General features: G+C 39.1%; 1 long non-coding RNA gene across 1 annotated transcript in view; it reads right to left on the bottom strand.

The window, feature by feature from the left end:
* The window catches only part of LOC120879700, a 71,182-nt gene that overhangs the window by 25,301 nt on the left and 29,551 nt on the right, over positions 1-16,330 (bottom strand). The gene's annotated exons all lie outside the window — the stretch shown is intronic.

Raw genomic sequence — 16,330 nt, 5'->3', positions numbered from 1 at the left:
CATTAAGGTGTGTGTGAACTCCTCCGTGCGGAAGTTTGTCTATACTGTAAGGTTGTAAGGCTGCCAAGTTCTTCCAACAATCTCCTGGGCCAATTTTCAAAACATATCAGTATCTCATTAGAGCCTTCATTTGTAAAAAGTTTTACGTTCTACTCAGCAAGCTATAGTTACACAGATATTTTGTTATAAGGTAAAGTAAAATCCATTTTAAATAAGTTTATTACTTCCATTGTCTTAGTACCACTCAGGTTGTCGCATTCATCTGGAATGAGGTACCATAAAAAGAGGAAATAAATGCAAAGAATTATGCATGGAGTGTGCTTTGATATAGCTCAAAGTAACAGCAGGGGCATTTTCAGGGAAAAATTTGTTCTACACTCCCATCACTATTCAAGACCAGGGCAAGAGCCCTCAAACTAAGTCACTTGGCAGGACAAATACTGTTCAAATAAGCTCAGATCATGAGGAAAAAAAGCAACAAATATTCTCTCCTCAGCTTCAAACCCCTCTCTTTTCCTCTTGCTCCTCTCCTTTAAATGAATCCCTCAACAGTTTTAGGCAAATATATTTTGAAAAAGTGCTGAATCCCAAAAGATTTAGTAGTTGCAGAGTTCATTGCTAGACCCCCTCCCACATCTCCTCCTTATTCTTCAAAAGCCACTTCTTCAAATAATAACTGGTGAAGATGTCCCTCATCATTAGGTCATCTCTCACCCTAGTATGTCACCACCTCCAAAGATAAATGACCTGGTAAGAGGATGAGACGTATCGGGGTTCAAAGCTCCCATGGATGGATGGTCCCAGCACCATAGCTGGGAGATTTCTTTTCCTGTCTTACTAAGCTCTGTGTTCTGTGCTGAAAGGACAATGATTATTTCATCGGCTCAAGAAGTGAGACATGAAGGATGAGGGCCAATAGAAATTGGAACCAGGGAATATAATCACGTGTTTTCTAGGGGGGATAAAAAAATCAAACAAACTGAAAAAGAAACTCTGACAGCATAAAATAAAGAATTAACACTAGTCTGTTACTCCTTTAAAGAGGGTATTACTGAGGGGCCTTCAAGAAGGAATCAGATGTTCTCCACTGTCACTGAGAACAATAAAATAAAATAACACTAAATTACCGGAAGAGAAGAAAACATTATATACTAAGCAAAGCTCCATGACTGGGTAAGACTCTTCTTCCACAGGTCTTTAAAGCTATTGGAAGTAACCGTAATAGCAATAATCACAGTAATTTCTTGCTCTGAGCAGGGGAGTGAGTGAGATCTCGAGCGGAATCTGGGCATCATGTTCCCTGTTCTCCCCTGTGTCTTTCAACCTATTTCCTGAAGTCTCACTACTAACAGGTGACAGATGGGTTTGTTCTATATATTGCTCCTATCAAACACTGCCATGTTTTGTCTCTCTGTTTTTTAAAAATTGTATTGAACTATAGTTGATTTACCAGGTAGCTAGTTTCAGGTGAATCAGTTCTATACATACATACATTCACTCTTGTACAGATTCTCTTCCCATATAGGCCATCACAGAGCACTGAGTAGAGTTCCCTGTGCTCTACAGTGGGTCCTCATTAGCTATCTACTTTATATATAGCAGTGTCTACACGCTGATCCCAACCTCCCAATGTGCCCACCCCTCCTGAACCTCACAAGTTTGCTTGCTCCATCTGTGACCCAATTTCTGCCTTACGGGTGAGTTTATTTGGACTCTTTAAAAAAGATACTGCATGTAAGCTAGTTGCTCTGTCCAGCTCTTTCGCAACTCCATGGGCTGCAGCCCACCAGCCTCCTCCATCCATGGGATTTTTCAGCCAAGAAAACTGGAGCGGGTTGCCACTTCCTTCTCCACACCTATAAGCACTATCATGTGATATTTGTCTTTCTCTGTCTCCTTCACTCAGTATGACAGTCTCTAGACCCATCCATGCTGGTGCAGACTGCATGATTCCGTTCATGGCTCCTGGCTGAGCAGCACTGCCTTGTATATGCGCACCACAACTGCTTTAGCCACTCTTCCGCCGACGGGCTTTAGGTTGCTTCCACGTCCTGGCTATTGCAAATGCTGCCATGAGCACTACAGCGCACATCACGGTTTTCTCTGGTTTCACATGCCTGTTTCTTCTACTAGTCTCTAACTTCCTTAAGGCAACAACAACTGTCCTACCCAACTTAGCAAGATGATCTACTATGGAGACGTGTTATGAGAAGTTTCCTTTTTAAAGTCGACATGAAAGGTAAAACCATTATATGGCCAAGTCATGCTGGGAAATCTCCTAGAAAGGGGCAATTTGGAGATCATCTCTCATTAGGTCCACAACGGCCAGGTTTCCCCTGGTGCTGGAACAGTCATGACATCCTTTACTTGTGTAAAGCCTTTTCTTCTACTTTTTTTCAGTTGACCATTTGGCTTGTAGTGAGGATCGATATTGACTGAAAAACACATTATTAATAGTGAACACCAGACTCTCAGTATTACAAGATATTTCTCAGCCATGAGAAGCACACACGATCTGACAGTGAATGAAGAAAGAGAACATTTGTATGTCTCACCTCATGCTCACTGTAGTCTGAACTCTGTCAGAAGCCAAGCTACGTGTTTCAGAGAGAGATGATTGAATACAGGGGAACAGTTACATAGGATTAGAAGGCTGAAAGAGCGGGAAAGGTTTCTAAGATAACCCTGGTGTTAGTAGCTTGGGAAGCAGTGCCACCACTCTTGGGGCTGGAAGTGTAAAAGAGCAGAAATGGTCTACCAAAACCTGGGGGCCTGTGGGGAGTGTTTCCACAGAGCAGATGCTCAGCCCCCCAAGGTACAACTACTCAGCTGGTCTGAGGAAGACAACACATGACTGCTGCCTGTCCTCTGACAGGAGTTCTAAGAGGAAGTATGGCAAAGAGAAAGGAGTCGCAGTAGGACTGATGCTAGAAACGCTGAGATTAGGTGGAGGCTGGACCCTTTTATGAATGCAACAAATGAAGGGAAATTGACTACAACTGAAAACAAGAAGAATATTCCTTCTGCTTTCTTATCAACTTATAACCTCCAGCCAATGCCTCTAGTGGGCAGATCCCAACCAGAAGCCAGCCATCAGAGAAGTCTGGGGAATGGCTTGCATAGTAGCTTGCATAGTCCCATATCCAGCGTCACAGAGCAGAATGTAAAAGCTTGGGCCTAAGGTTGATGGGCAGCAGGAAAATTAATCTGAGGCACAAATTCATTGAGAGGAATAACAGGAAGAATTTTATTTTATCTAGGTTGCATTCCAATAAGTTACGAATCAGCCTGCATTGCAGAAGACCCCGGTTAGATTCCTGGGTCAAGAAGATCTGCTGGAGAAGGAATAGGCTACCCACTCCAGTACTCTTGGGCTTTTCTGGTGGCTCAGCTGGTAAAGAACGTGACTGAAATGTGGGAGACCTGAGTTCGATCCCTGGGCTGGGAAGATCCCTTGGAGAAGGGAATAGTAGCTACCCACTCCAGTATTCTGGCCTGGAGAATTCCATGGACAGTCCATGGGGTCAGACACGACTGAGCCACTTTCACTTTCATGCATGATGCAAATTCACTTTTTCTTATAATCTCAGAGTTCATTAGTCTAATATCCTACTTGTAGTGTGTGATTAATACATATGTTGAATGGATTAATGAAAGTCCTTTTGCCTTTTTAATGCTGAAGGGATTTTTTCCAATTAGTCCTGTTTGACTGCCACTGAAAAATGAGTCAGAGAAAATATATAGGAACCTAAGGGCAAACTCTGCCACAGTTCACTGACAGTGCAAATGTACCTACCCAAACAGTTCAAATGGTTTCTATCCCTGGCTATATCTCTAACTGTCCATTTCCAATTCACTATTGAAAAGTCACTGCCGAAGCCACATTTGCACAGTTTAAGAGTGACACCCAGTGGCTTATAATTTAATCACATATTATAATGCATCCGGGAGTATAATCAGTTCTCAATTATCAATATAAACAGAGAGGTGCATAATATATAAAATACGTAAAACTGTAAACAGAAAATGAACCATTACATTTGTTAATACTTTGATAGATTACAGAAGTAGACTTGCTTATCTAGTTGTTGAGATTCCATATTTAAGGTTGTTTGCAATTTTCCTTTCCTGAGGAAATGCCTGTCACAATTCTGATGCTAACTGCTAATGGCATGAGCTGATGGGCCGGGAAGGAAACTGAGAACAAAACAGACTGGGACTGGATTTATCAAATATTGAGCAGTTCTAGATCTGACTCCCAAAGTTCATTATTTGGGGCTCCAAAGGGTATGGAAAATTTAGCCTAGATCTAGGTTAATATGTAAAGGTATCAAGGAGGGTAGTAGAGCCTGTCTGCACAGGTCTCCAGGCAGATGCAATATTTTAGAGTTGGGCAGGCTCTCCAGTTGGGGGCCCAGGGGATCAGCCTACTTAAGGAGGAGTCCCAGCTTGCAGTTGCTTTAGGGAGTCTGGGATCAGCAAAATACCAGGGCAGCAACTGAACTTCCTCAAGATCAGAATGGCGCTCCATTCTCAGTGACATGCTGCAGGAAGCTGAAGGTGATTTCTATTTGTGGTTTGTGAAGTCAACCTCATTCTAGGATAGACGATCTTAAAAACAAAACAAAACAGAAACTCCACATATGCTTTAAATTCTCCTATTTCTTTCAATGGAATGGTTAAAGAAACCAATAACTCCATCACAAAATCTCACACTCAAATAAAATAGAAATAGAAATCTTTTCATCTGTTTAGATGGATTTTAGCCTGAAAAATACTACCAATTCAGAATTCACAGTGATTGAATATGTTCTCAGGCCTGAAGGAATTTGGCTTAGACAAGCTCCTTCTCTATTAAAAAATATTTTCCAGAGGCAACAAAAAAATGTATTTACTCATAAATATATAGCAGTGAGTTCAAAGGAAATCTTGGTGGTGACAGTAGTTAGAATTAATTCAGACACTTCTTTGATTCAGCCTGACTTGGGAGCAGGATACTAATAGCGAGTCGTGAAAATGATTAGTATAGCTCATAACATCAACATATGGTAAGAGATTTGCTGTGGCTTCCTTCTATATAATCGTATCCCACAGGGAAATGGAGATATGATATGTTTATGATTATGGAGTATAAAAGAAATCTGTTCCCACAAAGTCAGCTTACCTCTCACATCAAAAAGATAAGTAGAGTTAGCCTCTCCTATGGAGACTTCCTATGCCTTTCTAAATATATATATATAGAAACTGAGAGGCAGAACTATAGAAATTCATAGATGCTTACAACCTCAAAATGGTCTTTTTCTCAGTGAAAATGCACTGTCATGATGACAAAGAGGATGATGATAATGATGATCTTACCTTTTATCAGGATTCTTTTTCATTCCTTTGAAAAATGGGAGCTCTCAGCAATCAAATGGAAATAATTTCAAGACCAGCCTCTTAATGATAGTGTTTTAATTATCAGAGAAAAGAGCCAAGTCTGAAACTTAATAGGAAACTAGGAGATGTACATCTTTCACCTTTTTCAATTAATCTGGCCTAACAATGACTGATTGGCCAAGAGAGTAGAAGGTAGATATTTCAGTGAAGATAGAAACATATATCTTAGTGTTTTGTCTAGTTTTTTTTCTCAAAAAAATGCTATTTTAATAGGAAACAGATTGCATGTCTCAAATCTAATAATCAATAAATGGAAAAATGTCAATTACCCTCTCTAGTTTATTGTCCATAGCAAGCCTGCTTTTGCATTTTGGTTTACTTAACCATGGGCATTCGCTTATCAAAAACACACACACACACACACACACACACACGAGATGGAGTAACTCTGGGAAATGCTCCAGAACTGAAATGCTTTTGCAGCTTACTCTGCTTTGGCAGAGCTGGTGGTAACAGAAGGCATTGTTTTCAGGAGACCCTTCAATTCTATCAGCTCCACTGCTATGGAGGCTCACGTATGACTGCAGTTTACTTTACTGCACAGCTCACCAGCAGATTCTCCCTTCAGTGGGGGAGACTTGCCCTCCTGGTCTCCCAGCTCACATGCATGGGGAAGTATTTCAAGAGAGTCTCACAAGAATCTAAAAAGAGGTCAGAGCTATCTTTTAGGAATTGACTTTAACTCAGCGATAAGACTTTTGTATCAATGTCTGTCTTCATGGAGAATGAGAAAGGTCATGATTTAAACAGGCCATTAATGGAGAGATAAAATGAAAAAAAAAAAGTGTGTATCTGACTGAGGAAGTTGTACAGTGAACATAAAAATAAAAGGAGGCTCATAACTGAATTTCTCTTAAACACTTGATTTAGATTTTCTACCATCAGTTTGGGCTTCCCAGGTGGCTCAGACAGTAAAGAATCCACTGCAGGAGATATAAGAGACACAGGTTTGATTCCTGGATTAGGAAGATCCCCTGAAGGAAGGCATGGCAACCCACTCCAGTATTCTTGCCTGGAGAATTTCATGGACAGAGGAGCCTGGTGGACTGCAGTCCATAGGGTGGCATAGAGTCAGACACAACTGAAGCAACTTAACATGCAGGCATGCACCATTAGTTTACCAGAGGTACAAGGAATAAAATGCAATATTTACTATTTATATATATACTAGTATATATATAGTATATATAATATATACTATTTATAAAGCCTAATGGAGCATAGACTGTGTTGAGGTATAAATGGAAGGAGTATTTGTCCAGGAAGCAGAATATAATTCTACCAACAAACACGACCTACAAGCTCAAATTCTGGCTTCTCGGAAAATTATCAGAGTAGAGTCCTTGTAAAAATGTCTTCTGCTCATACTGGTGTGGACCTCTCATGTAGTTCCCAAGAGAAAGAAGTTTCAGGTTAAATACGATCCTGTCCTCTCTGTATCATATCCTCTGCTTACTCTGTGTTCAGGGGTACTCAGAAGTGACCCCCTGCTTCCATTTCCAGGTCTGTAAATCAAGGCAAAGATACCTGACTACTTAGAAATTCCCCTCTCTGGACTCAGTTAAGGTACCCATCTAAATGCGATGCTTAACATAAACATAGGACCTTGAAAAAATGACATTTCTGTTGAGTGTTCAATATTGTTCAGAAAGTGAATCTGTCATAGGGGAGCAGAGACAGGTGACAAGATTAGTGAATAAAAGCAAAAAGTGAACTAAAAAAATTAAAAGGCAGAGATATTTATATTTTTGTGAGCATAAGAACAAGCATAATCGAAGAGCTCTGTTAAGCATCCAAACAACAAAAATGACCCAAGGAGATCCCAGTGACATGGAAGTGTGCTCCCTACTACAGTCCCCTAGGCAACTGGACTTCCTCTGCATGCTGACTGCATTATTATGAGACCAGTCAAATGCAAATGAAATAAATTGGAATTTGAGGCAGAGTAACAATGTGGACTAGGCAAACTCTCCATGAGACAGACAAGGGGAGGAGTTCTGGAGGGTCTATGAAGCAAAGGATGACATCATGGTATAAAAGGATAAATAGCTTGAGATCTCAGACATTTGTCAAATCCTGAAGATTTACCTGTCATATCTTGCTCTGAACTTGATCATGTTCAGGGTCAATAATTAACCAAATACATTGGTCTCCTCTTACTTGAACTATCACACTTTAAAATGTGCTTTGAAAATGTGAACTATCATACCTTTAAATGTCTTTTTAGTACTCTATCTGCAGACATATTTGCACAGGCACACAAAGACACCTAAACTGGGGTTTTTGAATGCTGCTGCAATGTCACATAAAATAATCTAATATTGGAGTAACCTAAATGTCCATGAATAGGGCAATGCGCAATGGCACCCCACTCCAGTACTCTTGCCTGGAAAATCCCATGGATGGAGGAGCCTGGTGGGCTGCAGTCCATGGGATCGCTAAGAGTCAGACACGACTGAGCGACTTCACTTTCACTTTTCACTTTCATGCATTGGAGAAGGAAATGGCAACCCACTCCAGTGTTCTTGCCTGGAGAATCCCAGGGATGGGGGAGCCTGGTGGGCTGCCGTCTATGGAGTTGCACAGAGTCAGACACGACTGAAGCAACTTAGCAGCAGCAATCATAATAAAGTATGATATACCTATACTAGGAGCAAAGTATAATGATTGGAACATGATCTCCAAACCCAGACTACTTGGGATCATAGCTCTGTTGCTTCCCAGCTATGTGACTTTGGCCAAATTTCTTAGCTGCTCAGTGACTGTTTCCCCTAATGGTAAAAAGAAGATGAACATTTCCATTTTTGTAGAGCTATTGTAAGAATTAACTGTGATACCACTCCAAAAAGCCAGAACATTGTGTGACACATACCAGGTATTCAATTCTTGGTAGCCTGATTCTTATTTTGAACACATGATTATGCAGCATTTAAAAAGAATGTGATCCATAAGAACAAGGATGGCAGTATCACATACCCTGGTTTTTTAAAGAGAAAAACAAATATCATATATATGGAACCTAGAAAAGTGGTATAGATGAACCTAACTGCAGGACAGGAATAGAGGCACAGACAGAAGAATGGACTTGTGGAGATAACAGGGGAAGGAGAGGGTGGAATGAATTGAGACAGTAGCATTGACATTCATACACTCTCACCAGTAAACAGACAGTGGGAACCTGCTGTGTACCACAGGGAGCTCAGCTCAGCGCTCTGCTATGACTTAGATGGGTGAGATGGGGAGCGTGGGAGGAAGGCTCAAGAGAGAGGAAACGTGTACATATGGCTGATTCACACTGCTCTACAGCAAGAACTAACACAGCATCATAAAGCAATGATAGTCTAATTAAAAACGAAAAGGTACTGGGAGGGAGATATCTGCATGTCACATACCCAATAAAGTACTATATTTTAATACTCAAAATACAGAAAAAATACATACAACTGAAAAAAAAAATTTGAAAATAGGCAGATGGTATGAATAAAAATTTTTTCAAAGAAGACATACGGATGGCCAATAGGCATATGAAAAGATATCCAACATCACTATTCAGTTCAGTTCAGTCGCTCAGTCGTGTCCGACTCTTTGCAACCCCATGAATTGCACCACGCCAGGCCTCCCTGTCCATCACCAACTCCTGGAGTTCACTCAGACTCACGTCCATCGAGTCGGTGATGCCATCCAGCCATTTCATCCTCTGTCGTCCCCTTCTCCTCCTGACTCCAATCCCTCCCAGCATCAGGGTCTTTTCCAATGAGTCAACTCTTCACATGAGGTGGCCAAATTACTGGAGTTTCAGCTTTAGCATCATTCCTTCGAAAGAACACCCAGGACTGATCTCCTTTCAAATGGACTGGTTGGATCTCCTTGTCCAAGGGACTCTCAAGAGTCTTCTTCAACACCACAGTTCAAAAGCATCAATTCTTCGGCACTCAGCTATCTTCACAGTCCAACTCTCACATCCATACATGACTACTGGAAAAACAATAGCCTTGACTAGACAGATCTTTGTTGGCAAAGTAATGTCTCTGCTTTTGAATATGCTATCTAGGTTGATCATAACTTTCCTTCCAAGGAGTAAGCGTCTTTTAATTTCATGGCTGCAGTCACCATCTGCAGTGATTTTGGAGCCCCCCAAAATAAAGTCTGACACTGTTTCCCCATCTATTTCCCATGAAGTGATGGGACCAGATGCCATGATCTTAGTTTTCTGAATATTGAGCTTTAAGCCAACTTTTTCACTCTCTTCTTTCACTTTCATCAAGAGGCTCTTTAGGGAAAAGCAAATCAAAACTTCAATGGGCCATAACCTTATACCTGTTAGAATGACTATTATAGAAAAAATAAGGAATAACAAATGTTGAGAAGGATATGGAGAAAAGGGAACCCTCCTAACACTATTAGTGGGACTGTAAACTGGTATATATTATGGAAAATAGTATGGAGATTCCTCAAAAATCAAGATTAGCTCTATCACATGGCCTAGCTATTGCACTTCTGGGCATTTACCCATAGAACACAAAAATGCCAAGCAAAAAAAATATATGCACCCCTGTGTTCACTACAGCATTACTTATAATAGCCAAGATACGGAAAAAAACCTCAGTGTCCATCAGTGCTTGAATGGATAAAGGTGTAGTATACATACACAATGGAATACTACTCGGCCATAAAATGAATACAATCCTACCATCTGTGAAGGGATTATGCTAAGTGAGATAAGTGAGAAGGAGAAATACAAAGACCATATAATTTTAGTCATATGTGGAATCTGAAAAATGCCTCAACAACAACCACAAAACCAAACAACAAACTCATAAAATAAAAACAAACTCATAGATACAGAGAGCGGATTAGTGGTTACCAGAAGGGAAGAGGGACGTGGGGGTGGGTGAAATGCGTGAAAGGGGTCAACTGTACGGTGATGGATGGTAACTAGGCTTCTGGTGCTGATTACTCTGTATGTTGAGCTATAATGGTGTACACTTGAAATTTATATAATAAAAAATAATAGTAAAAAAAGAAATAAAAAGAATAGAATACAGCTTTAATTCCTGCCTTAGAAAACTCTGCAAAGTAAACTGTGAGATGAAAAAAAAAGTTGCAGAACAATATGTAAAGGGTGATTCTTAATTTTTAGTGTATACAGGCAAACACACATCTGGGTATACATAAATGCAGAGAAGAAAGCATTAAAGGACCAGACAATAACAGAAACTATCTCTAGAGAAGGGATAGGATTGGATGGAAGAAGGACCCGAAAGGAGATCTTCACGTTCTTCTGCTATATTCTGCAGTTGACGAGCTGTTTTACAAACACAAAATTACGTGTTACTTACATACTTTTAAAATATATACTTTTGAAAATATAATAAGTAGACAAGTAAAGGAGCAACAAGAACAGTGAAAACGACTTTGAACAAGTGAATGTCGGCAGTGTTTTCACAATCTGAGTTTCCAAGGAAAAGGGAAGTGTTCTAGCACAGGACAAGACAAAGACAAGCAGGTGGCTAGTGCAGAAACCTGAAGGAGGCATTCAGCTTTAAGGCCACGGCTTGCACAGCCCTTAGGCCTGGCCGTGTTCTAACATTACATTGGAAACATCATCACAGGGCCTGCTCCGTAGCAGCCAATATTATACAAAGCCAGTTGCTCGGACTATATAATATAGATTTTTTTCTCTCTTAATTCCCATTTTAAAGAAAAAAAATAGTAATAACTTAATTGATTTTAAACCATCGATTTTTTCCACCTGGAATTTAAGTCTAATGCATCCTAGGTGCAGTCTCCCAGAATGCAGACCGAACTAAAGTCCCACTCTTGTCCTAGCTATCACTCTTCTCTTTGGTAATGTTGGCCTGACCAAAACAAAACAAAACAAAAAACAACAAAAAAGGAGAGACTGTTTGTGAGGGGGAAGAAAAGAGTTTTCATGAGTCTTTTTAAATGCTTGAGTACTAAACTTTCGACCCTCAAACAGTTTGATGGGAATTTACCCTCTTCCTTTGGCTAGTGTGATATTAGCATAGTCATGTATAAAGTAAGCTGAGATTAGAAATGCAGTATGACAACTGAACCAGGGTGAAATGAAATATCCAAATCATGGTGATATTTGTTTATCTGTATAAAATGCCCCACTATGGCTCTACCATTTGTTTACGGAAAACATTCACTCTGACTCGTCAGCGCCCATACCTTCTTGATTGTAAATAATTCTGAATATCCCTCTGGGAAAAACTAAGACTATGGCTCAACAAATACTTTCATGAGCAGTCTAAGCAGCTGAGCTAATATCTAGATATTTAAAATGATAGCTTAGTCCCATAACTGCACAGTATCTTTGTTTAGTTTTGTTTTTTTAATTTTACTTTACAATTCTGTATTGGTTTTGCCATACATTGACATGAATCCACCATGGGTGTACATGCACCATTAGATGGCAATAGTCTCTGAGTGTCAAGCACCAAATCTGATCATCTCCCCAGCCGTGATGCTTTTTTCAAGTGCAGGCCTTCATTACCCAAGGGAAACTGAGCTCAGAAAAGCCCCACAGAAAGTAAATCAATTAAAAATCGTGACCAAAAGTTCATAGTAAATAGCGAGGGCTAAATGTGATTGGGGGATTTACTTTACAAAATTAAATTTTTAAAATGAAATTGCCTCCATTTTCATTTCTATAACTTATGAAATTTAAGTTATATCTATCTTCTAATTATTTAGGATAAAGAATGAATCGCCTTTTCATTATGTTTAGAGACACAAAATTTCTTTAACAAATTTTATGGGAGCATAATATAATATCCTTTGGAAAGTGGAAAATAAAAGTCACTCAGTCATGTCTGACTCTTTGTGACCCCATCAGGCTCCTCTGTCCATGGCATTCTCCAGGCAAGAATACTGGAGTGGGTGGCCATTTCTTTCTCCAGGGGATCTTCCTGATCCAGGGAATGAACCTGGGTTTCTGTTACTGTTTGAGTCACCGGGGAAACTTATTTCAAGGCTAATTACCTGAACTTCTTTAAAAACATATATATACCTAGGGTATTTAACAATTTTTTCCAAAGGCATTTCTTAATTCCCTGATAGCTAAATCATTCTCTTCTGAAATACTACCATCTTTATCTGTTTTTTGTTTTTTTCATTTGTTAAGTAGTTTACTCAGTCATATGATCTGGGAATCAAGCAGTTCTTCAAACATCATTTTCATCACTGTCATTAAATCCTGCTGCAGTAGACAGAACTCTAAGACAGCACCCAAGATTCTTGTCTGCTCATGAACATGTGCTATAGAATTCCCTCCTTGTGAGTATGGATGGGGACTGTAACTCTGATGGGATAGTTACTCTTGCAGTTAGGTTATATTGTATGAGACTCTATCAGAGCAGACAGGAGTGAGATTCTCCTGCTGGCCTTGAAGAAGCAAGCAGCCACATGTGAACTGCCTAAGGCCGGGACATGTGACAAGCTCCTGAGGGTAGCCTCTAGGAGCTGAGAGCTGTCTCTGCTGACAACAAGCATGAAAGAAGGGACTACACCATAGGGATTACATAAATGGGGATAATAGTCTATAATCACAAGACACTGAATCCTGCCAACAACAAATAAGTTTGAAAGAAGGCTCCAAGTCTCATGAGGTCACAGTCTCAGCTAAAACTGTAATTTCAGACTCAGGAAAACCTGAGTAGAGACCTCTGATAAGACTCCTGCCTAGCATTAGAATCTCTCAATCCAAAAAAACTGACAGAACAGTAAAAAAAAAAAAGGACAGAGTAGTTGGTAAGATAGATTAGGATACACAGATTCTACTGTTAAGAACAGATTTTTGAGTGATGATAAATATGGTCTTCTCATTACTGAATATTATATTGATTTTTACTTCCCTAAGCAACTCTGTAAGGCAAGGGACACTTAGAAAATAAAGACTCCTGGCTGATGGTTATGATAGAATCCCTAGCCTCAAGGTGCTTGATTTGCACTTTCCAGTGTTGGCAAAACAGTGTGTTTCAGGGCACTGTTCTTCCAGCCCTACTTCTTTTTCCTCTTTCACAGGTCTTAATTACAAAGGAACCCTATAGTAAACATCCTGCATAACAAATTCTGTCTCAGTGTCTTCAGAGTCAGTTTACCAGAAAATCCAACCTACAAAACCAAATTTCGACAATGACGTCATCTGCAATATATTCCTAAAGATCTAATATAAACTCACACATACATATGCATATAAGTGTATATGTGTGTTTTTCTTCTTCTCTCCCTGCAAATATATGGGCAGAGAGAGAAGATAAATGCGGAAAATGTTAAAAATTGGTCTCTATTGGTAAAATATAGGTTTTCATTACACTATTTTTTCATGTTTTCTATTGTTTTAAATTTTTTCAAAATGAAAAGTAGACAAAGAAATAAGATGCATTAGTAACAAAAGAGACAAAAATGATACTGACAACATAAATGATGGAAGTGAGAAGACAATGAAAGTATCTCTGGAAAACACTGAAGGGAAATAACTGTTCATTTATCACTAATAATTCAATTCCCAACAAAAAATATCCTTTAAAAATGAAGGCAAAATAAAGACATTTTATATAAATAAATACTGAGAGAATCTGTCAGCAGCAGACTCATCATAAAAGAAAAAATAAAGTAAGTTATTCAAAAGTGGAAGGAAGGTGATGTCAGACTGAAGCACCAGAGAGCCAAGAAGTAATATTTAAAAATAGCAGAAGCAAATATGTGAATAAATATTAACTTGATAGAATAGTAATAATTTACTTTGGGGAGATACTGCACATTTAAGTCTACAAACTTAGGTCTCTCACCTGGCTCTCTGGCAGTTCCTAGGCTTGACTGCGCAGTCAAAGGACAAGGTAAACTAATGAGCATGAGGCTAAAGGGCAGGAGCCTGCATTAAGCAGCTAAGACACCTAAGTGGCATAGGAATCTGTCTTTGTGCCTGTAAAAAATTTAAAAGCAAACTCTCAGATATCTACTTGCAAAGGACACCATGACAGCACAGATAAAGCACAGGAGACATGTATTGTACATTTAAATTACGAGTTCAAATTCCTCAGCTAAGCATTTTACATTGGTTTTGGGTAAGCAGCAAATTAAATTTTCCTAAACTATTTTCTCTCTAGTACAGGGAAAATAACTGGTCATAGTAATAACAACAGCAGTAGTAATAAATATCAGCAGCAAAAATAAAAAACCAAATGCTATATTTACATATACACACAACTCTCACCACAAACTAGCAAAAAAAAAAAAAAACCAGCAAACCGTAAGAGACCTGAACAGCCCACAGATTGGTCTTGTTTTGAACAGTGAGCAGGAAAGATTTAACCCCAGAGCTTTGGGATGGGAAGCATTTTTTTTTAAGGTATTTACTACATTCCACTTTTCTCTTCTCTTGTCACTCATACATTTTAATACTATAGTTATTTTCCTGGAAATTACAAATATTCATTCTTACTGAGTTTAAATCTAACATAACGAGTACTTTTCTACTTCCCAAGAAACTCAAGGATGTCAGAATATTGTAAAATGATTTACCTTCTTCCTGCTTTCTTACATTCCTGCTACTGTGGTTTCACATATATATCCCATTAGCAATATTTGCCCACTTTCCTATAGAGTTATTTTTTTTCCTATTGATCTGTGGAAACTTTTATTTTAACACTGTGGATATTAATCCATTTTTAGCTTTATGTATTGCAAATATTTTCTCCCAATCTATGTTTCTTTTTGATAAAACACCTTTATTGAGGTATAACTGACATACAATAAACTGCACATACTGAATATGTACAATTTGATGACTTTTGATTTCCCTTGTCACTTTCATGCATTGGAGAAGGCAATGGCAACCCACTCCAGTGTTCTTGCCTGGAGAATCCCAGGGACGGGGGAGCCGGGTGAGCTGCTGTCTATGCGGCCGCACAGAGCCGGACATGACTGAAGCGACTTAGCAGCAGCAGCATACACCTGTGAAACCATCACTACAATCAAGATACTGAACAAATACATCATCTCTCAAAGTTCCTTCATGTCACTCTCCTGCAATACAGTCCCATCTTCAGGCACCTACTATTATGGCTTTCTGTCTTTGCAATTTCTAAAATTTTATATGAAAGGAATCATACAATATGTACATTCTTCTTTGCCTGTTTTTTTCACTCAGTATAGTTATTTCGAGATTTATCTATGTTGTTGCTTCATTACTTTGTTTTTTTTTTCTGAGTAGTATCCCACTATACAGACATACAAATGTATTCGCATGTTGGTAGACATTTGGGTTGCTCATACTTGGTGTTAGCAGTCTTTTAAACTTTATTCATTCTAGTGGTTCTGAAGTAGTATCTCATTATATTTCACTAGTGACTGGTGTTATTGAGTACCTTTTGTCTGCATTAACCAAAGTGTCTGCTTGCATCTTTTACTCATTTTTAATTGGATTGTTTGGCTTATTATTGAACGGTTAGAGTTCTTTATATATTCTGATATAACTTCTTTATTGCCTTCTTATTATTGAACTGTTAGAGTTCTTTATATAGTCTGATACAAATTCTTTATCATATAGATGCATGGTAAATAACTTTTTTCCCAGAGTGTGACCTGTCTTTCAAAAAAAAAAATAAGATTTTTTTCTTTTTTCTATACATCCCAGCTTCCCAGGTAGTTCAGCTGGAAAACAATTCACCTGCAATGCGGGAGACCTGGGTTCAATCCCTGGGTTGGGAAGATCCTGGAGAAGGGAACAGCTACTCACTCCAGCATTACTACCTGGAGAATTCCATGGACAAAGGAACCTGGCAGGCTATAGTCTATGGGGTTGCAAAGAGTTGGACATGACTGAGCAACTTCCACACACTTCCCAGCAACAGCAAAGCATGTT

The sequence above is a fragment of the Oryx dammah genome, unplaced genomic scaffold (genome assembly GCF_014754425.2).
Source record: "Oryx dammah isolate SB20612 unplaced genomic scaffold, SCBI_Odam_1.1 HiC_scaffold_20, whole genome shotgun sequence".
Taxonomy (NCBI): Eukaryota; Metazoa; Chordata; class Mammalia; order Artiodactyla; family Bovidae; genus Oryx; species Oryx dammah.
The sequence above is the reverse complement of the archived record's forward strand: the minus strand, read 5'-3'. Positions and strand labels throughout refer to the sequence as shown.